Consider the following 6981-nt stretch of genomic DNA (forward strand, 5'->3'; position numbering starts at 1 on the left):
GCACATTCTAATCATTTTTTTAAAACTGGGCTTGATTGGCTGTTCCATCCAAACATGTGAATAAACCCAACAACTGCTGTCAATAACTTCAGCTTTCATTTTTCTTGCTGTGTCTCTAGTTGTGTTGGAGACAACTTTTTAAGTTGTCTCCAACTCATTCCTTTCCTGGGATGGTAGCATCACTGGCAAAGGGCAGTATTATAGGCCCATCCTTAATGGCCTTTGAAAAGATGGTGGTGAGACACCTTGAACCATTGCAATCTATGTGGTGTGGGTACACCCACAGTATTGTTAGATTATAAATTCCAGGATGTTGATGGAGCGTTGATGAAGGAATAGTGCTATATATTCCAAAATCAGGACACTGGTACAGAAACTTGCAGATGTTAGTAGCCCTGCTGTGCTTATTCTGCCAAATGGTTTGGAAGTTGCTGTCTAAGGAGCTTTGGCAAGTTGCTGCATTACATCCTGTAGGTGGTACACACTGTTGCCGCTGTGCATCAGTGGAGGGGTGAATGTCTAATTTGGTGGAAGGCTATTCCTGCCACTTTGTCCTGGATGGTGTCAAGCCTCTTGAGTGCAGTTGGAGCTGCAGGGGAGGTGATGGCCTATTGGTATTATCACTAAACTATTAATCCAGAAACTCAGCTAATGTTCTGCAGACGCAGGTTCGAATCCCACCACAGCAGATGGTGGAATTTGAATTCAATAAAAAATATTTGGAATTAAGAATCTACTAATAACCATGAAACAATTGTCAGAAAAACCCACCTGGTTCACTAATATATTTTAGGGAAGGAAGTCTGCTGTCCTTACCTGGTCCATCCTACATGTGACTCCAGAGCCACAGCAATGTGGTTGATGCTCAACTGCACTCTGAACAAGGGATGAGCAATAAATGCTGGCCAGCCAGCAATGCCCACGTCCCACGAATGAATTTTTAAAAAATTCATCCAGTCTAGTGGAGGATATTCCATCACATTCCTCACTTGTGCCTTGTGGATGGTGGAATAGCTTTGGAAGGTCAGAGATGAGTCACTCACTGTAGCATTCCCAGCCTCTGACCTGTTCTTGTATCCACAGTGTCTATATGGCTGGTCCAGTTCAGTGTCTGTCTATAGCAGCGTCCTGGTAGAGGAGCAAAGGGACTTTCATATCCAGATACACAGATCATAAAAGGAAACAGACATGGAGATGAAAAAAAGCTAAACGATGTCCTTGGCTTTGCATCCAATGGCATCATGAGACAAAGAAATAATCTTAAAATTGTACAAAAACATTAATTAAACCACTGCGTCAGGAATAGAAGCAGACTATTGAGCCCCTCGAACCTGGACAGCTATTCAATTAGAACAAGTCTGGTCTAACCTCAACTCCATTTACTCGCCTTTTTCCATATCCTTTGATTATGTTACAATGTTGAGGTTTTATAATATTGTTATGTTTTGGAATGATGTCTGTAAGGTAAAATAAAGGGGTAATGTGACCTGTTCTGAAGGCTGCGTAACAAGAGGCCTGGCTCACGGGCTGTTGAAGATTGAAGTGAGGCCTGGGTTGTTTGCTAGAAAGGTGAAAGCCTGTTCACTCTTGGAGACAATGGCAACAGCACCTGTGTTTACAGTGGTTAGATTGCCAGTCTCAAAGTCCCAGAAAGGTATTGGGAATGTCAGATTGTAAACAGTTATGCTTTAAATGGCTCACTTACTTCCAAGTTAAAATAAAGTTAGAGTCTTAAGGATAGCTGATAGTATTTCTGCCATGTGATTCATATTGCCATGGAGATCGGCTTTGAGAGGGCAAGGATTTCTAAGACATCCCTGAAACTCAGAGATAGGTAGCCTGCAGGATCATAGAAGGGGGCCAGCAAGATGCCAAAAGTTCCTATGGTTCATTGTTCAGGAATGTGGATAGGGGCTCAACCTCAGCTTGAAAAGACCAATTTGAAACAAGGCTGGAAGATTTGCCTAGCTTGTACTAGGGAGAGAATTGCCAGAAAAAATCCTCAATGTGAAAGACAGTCTGGGCTAAAAGTTACCAAGCTGGGGAAGGAAAGGAACAGAAGTAAACAGTGGAAAATGCTCGGGAGAATAAAATCATTTTGGACTGAGTCTGATAAAATTGAATAACTACTTAAGGGACAATGCAAAATATGCCAGTGTGGTGAGTGCCTCCAGTGAGTTTTTTTGTGTTGGAGGTAAAAGCAGAATGTTCTGTTCTGTAGTTTAAAGTACAAGTTGCCTATTACAATCGTGCTTAGTCAATAGTGCTTTTAGTCTAATTGTTACAGTAAATGTCTCAAAATGTGAAACCTTGGGTGGAATTTTCTCCAAAAAAAGTGTCATAATGGCGAGAATACCAGAGCAATCTGTGTCAATCCATCAGGCATGCTCGTCCCAAGTAGCAATCATCCCACACTCAGTCACTTTCTGGGAGAGTAGTGCATTATGCTTTGGTATTGGGGATGTGGGGCCTAAACACGCTGATGCCCCAATCTCAAAGTACACTTGGAGACACCCTCCCTCCCCCATGGACATTGGGACACCCTCATCACTGGCGGCATGTTCCCCCACCCCCCCTCCAACATAGATCGCTGGCATCAGGACCCTCCCGATGGTTCCCCATGCCTGACCCCGGACATGTTCCCCCAACCTGACCCCTACGCAATCCTCCCACATAGCTGCCCGCAGCCCTCCACATCATAGTCCCCCCTGCCATAGCCCCTCGTCATAGCTCCCCTCAGGCCCCACCCTGCTTAGGCCCCACCCCCTTGGCACTGCTCCTTGCAGACTGGCAGTGCCCAACTGAACGTTTGAAAATATTTCTTTTTCAAACTGAGGTTAGAAAACGTAATGATTTTTCACAAGCTACAGTTGATGCCAAGCCAATGATTTCTTTGAAAGGACCCTGGGTGTTGGAAAATAGGCAATATTAAACTAGGGTCATTTACAGGACAGAAGGTGGGCACTTGGTCCATCAAATCGGTGCTAGCTACCTGCTGAACAATCCAGGTCAGTCCCATTCCCTTTGCTCGGCCCCTGTAGCCCTGCAAGCTTGTTTCCTTCAAGTGCCTATCCAATTTCCTTTTGAAATCACTGATTGTCAAACGATATGGTGAGAACTGGAAACAAAGTACTGTAACCTAGAGCAGGCACGCTGCCTTGTAACACATTAAAGTACACAGTAATGAAGACAGCAACCTGCAGAGGGCATGAAGGCCTGGGAAAATGAGAGTCTGGTAATCTGCCATCGGATCAGGTGGGTCTCGGCACCCACACTTTACAAAACACGTGGGAAATCAGTGAGTGAATTTGTGGGCCACCTGAAGCTGGAACGCGAGACGGAGGGCGGGGAATGGTCTAGGGATAGCGGTCCTGAAATATCAACACCGGTCAGTGTTTCAGCATCGGACTCTGTTCCAGGCATTGACCATGTTTGTGGAGGTAACAGGGCCTATCTGACACATAGAAACTCTGGTTAGTGCTTAGCTTGTTAAAGTACAGCGTTAACGAAAGGAGAAGAGCTTCAACTACCCTTCAGCTCCAAAGTGCTCTCACAGTCTCTCTGTAAACCCATGGATTAGAGCCTGAAAGAAAAGTAAATTCAAATGGGAGCTCAGAAAAATAAAGAGAGTTGTGTAGACTCCATATAACTATCAGATCTCATCGCAGCATCACAGTGATCATTACAAATGCTATCAATCTCTTAACATAAAAGATGTTTTTCTTTATAAGTCAGCTCCAAGGGGAGTTACAGGGAGGAAAAATACAGAGTGTAAAAACACTCACCAAGGAAGCACGTCTGTAATAGCCAAACTCTACTGGAAAACTAAAGGGGAACGGGGCAATATGCTGAAATATCAGTAACTTATAAAAACCTTCAACTTGACCTTTTAAAAGGGGATTTAAACATATGAAAGACCTATCTAAAAGCAATCTCAGTCTGTAAAGCAGTGGCCTGGATCATCAAAATCCTTTAACAAGAACAGACAGCCTGGAAACCGAGCATCCCGAGAGATGTGTTTGAAACCAAACATGAACTGGAGTTGTTTTCTTTGTAGCAGAGGCCCCAGGGGCTTCTATTAACAATAATAAGAACAAATGAAATGGCCTACCAATCAGGAACCAGTTTAATAAATTATTGAACATTCCTATTCCTAATGCCTTAACCCCTCAGCAATTCACGCTAATTTAATGTGGCAGCTTGGTTGGTTTGTCATACTTCTGCATCCAAATCAAGCATTGTGGGTTTAAGGCCTACTCCAGGATTTCCAACACAAAATCCAGACTGTGACTGCGCTGATTACTGTATTGTCATCAAAAAGGTGCTTTAGCCAAGCTTAACAGAGATCCAGGCAAAATCCTGCGGATGCTGGGATCTGAAACAAAAACAGGAAATGCTGGAGAAACTCAGCAGGTCTGACAACATCTGTGGAGAGAGAATAAAGTAAGAAGTCTCACAACACCAGGTTAAAGTCCAACAGATTTATTTGGTAGCACAAGCCACTAGCTTTCGGAGCGCTTGCTGCTCCTTCGTCAGGTGAGTGGGAGTTCTGTTCACAAACAGGGCATATAAAGACACAAACTCAATTTACAAAATAATGGTTGGAATGCGAGTCTTTACAGGTAATCAAGTCTTAAAGGTACAGACAATGCGAGTGGAGAGAGGGTTAGGCACAGGTTAAAGAGGTGTGTATTGTCTCCAGCCAGGACAGTTAGTGAGATTTTGCAAGCCCAGGCATGTCATGGGGGTTTGCTTCTCGGCCTTTTGGCTAAGATCAAGTGTAGTATGGATAGGATGCTGCACTCGGTTGAGGTCATTAGGTTACACTGAAGCTTCATATGTTTCATATGAAGCAATTTTTAAAAGCGGCATCTCGGCCTTTTGGCTAAGATGCAAATGAGCTCAAGTCTTGGAGGAGGAACCTCCCCGTTCTCCAATCAGCTTGGCTCATGTAGATCAGGCCCAGGACAGGGTGGTTTGGTCGCTCGCCCTGTCTTGTCAGCCTGGATCTGAAATGTCTCAACTTGTTGAGACTCTGAATTGGATTTGATTTGATTGAATTGGAAAAGTATTTAAAAAAAACATGAATCCAAGATCCCGGTTGAGGCCGTCCTCATGTGTGCGGAACTTGGCTATCAGTCTCTGCTCAGCGACTCTGCGCTGTCGTGACGGGCATTCGACCTCTGATCTTTGGGTAAGCGTTCGCCAAGGCGGCCTTCACGACAGCGCAGAGTCGCTGAGCAGAAACTGATAGCCAAGTTTCGCTCACATGAGGACGGCCTCAACCGGGATCTTGGGTTCATGTCACACTATCTGTAACCCCCACAACTTGCCTGGGCTTGCAAAATCTCACTAACTGTCCCAGCTGGAGACAATACACACCTCTTTAATCTGTGCTTAACCCTCTCTCCACTCACATTGTCTGTACCTTTAAGACTTGATTACCTGTAAAGACTCTCATTCCAACCATTATTTTGTAAATTGAGTTTGTGTCTTTATATGCCCTGTTTGTGAACAGAACTCCCACTTACCTGACGAAGGAGCAGCGCTCTGAAAGCTAGTAGCTTGTGCTACCAAATAAACCTGCTGGACTTTAACCTGGTGTTGTGAGACTTCTTACTGTGTTTACCCCATTCCAACACCGGCATCTCCACATCAGAGAGAATAAAGCCAACGTTTCGAGTCAGGATGACCCTTCATCAGAGCAGAAAGCAAAGAAAACCAGACAAGATTTATACTACGAAGGTGGGGGGAGGGGGGGGGGTTGTAATTGGACAAAGGGAAGAATAAATGGTGATGATAAAAGCTGAGAAAGGTGTGAAAAGCGACCATTAAGTGATCAGAATGTGTGAATGCCAGAACAAAGGCACAGATTGTTAAGGGAGTACCTGAGGAATGTGGCAGCCGGCCCTGGATGGGGGGGGGAAGGGTGGGGGGAATGCCCCCGCATCTTAACCAGCATTTTCCCTCCCCCGCATCACAATTAGAAATAAATGAGTTTATTATTTCTCTCTTTCTCTCACTGCTGTCTGTCCAATACTCCTTTGTATTTGCTGGTCAAACAACAGTTAGTACTTGACAAATTTATCACATTTTGTGTGATATTGTGTGTTACATTATGTGTGCAATATATTGTGTCGTATTTCAGAGAGATGTGATGAGTCGCTATATAAACTCCGGCCTTTCCTTCAATTCCCTCTAATGATGCATTGTTATTCTGTCAGCGTAACAGCCTCAGCCCAGAGTGGCAGTCATCAACGCACAAGTGTTAATGTCAAAAAATAGAAAATACTGATGATTAACTTCAACTGGAGCCCTGTAAATATATCGGCAACAAATCAAGACAAGGAGTTAGGCCAGTGGTTTAGTGGAATATGACCTTCATGTGATCTACTTTGCAAATTGCCCAGTTTTCCATCACTTTTGTTGCAGTGTGCAAAAATATTTGCAACTGCGATGTCTCAGAAGTTACAGAAGGGGGAATGTTGACAACCTGAGGATTAGTTTCCGTGGCAACATACCATTTTCCCCTACCCTCCCTCCCCCCAAAAAAAACATTTTGATTGTTAACACCTGACTGAAGTGTATTTATTAGCACCTCAGTGACTTTGATGCACATATCTTAAATATCTCTTTAAATGAGGTAAATCACACAATTCCTTCAACAATTCCTCCAACTGTCATGGTTAATTTGTCCCCATGCCTCAGAAATTCCTCAACTACAGTGGCAGCAAGTGTCAAATCAAACAAGTTAATATAATCTCACCATTACCTTGGAAACTCTGTTTCCAATGTTGAAGAAAATATACCTTCACTTTGAAGCGAATAAGTAATGTTTTAAAAACTTCCTTTGGGGACAAGCATCGGATAAATCCATAAATCTGATTCTCAGAGACCAACATTTTTTTGCCCCCGGTTTGTATCCAGTGAGATGTCTCACCCTTATGTCTCACCCTTCAACTGCTGCAGTTTTGATGGGCT

At 43.8% G+C, this 6981-nt stretch overlaps 1 pseudogene; it reads left to right on the plus strand.

Annotated features, from left to right (window-relative positions):
• The first annotated feature begins 4748 nt into the window (after positions 1–4748).
• Positions 4749–4958, plus strand: LOC144493243 (U2 spliceosomal RNA; annotated as a pseudogene).
• Positions 4959–6981: the final 2023 nt, after the last annotated feature.

The sequence above is a fragment of the Mustelus asterias genome, chromosome 4 (genome assembly GCF_964213995.1).
Source record: "Mustelus asterias chromosome 4, sMusAst1.hap1.1, whole genome shotgun sequence".
In the NCBI taxonomy this organism is placed as follows: domain Eukaryota; kingdom Metazoa; phylum Chordata; class Chondrichthyes; order Carcharhiniformes; family Triakidae; genus Mustelus; species Mustelus asterias.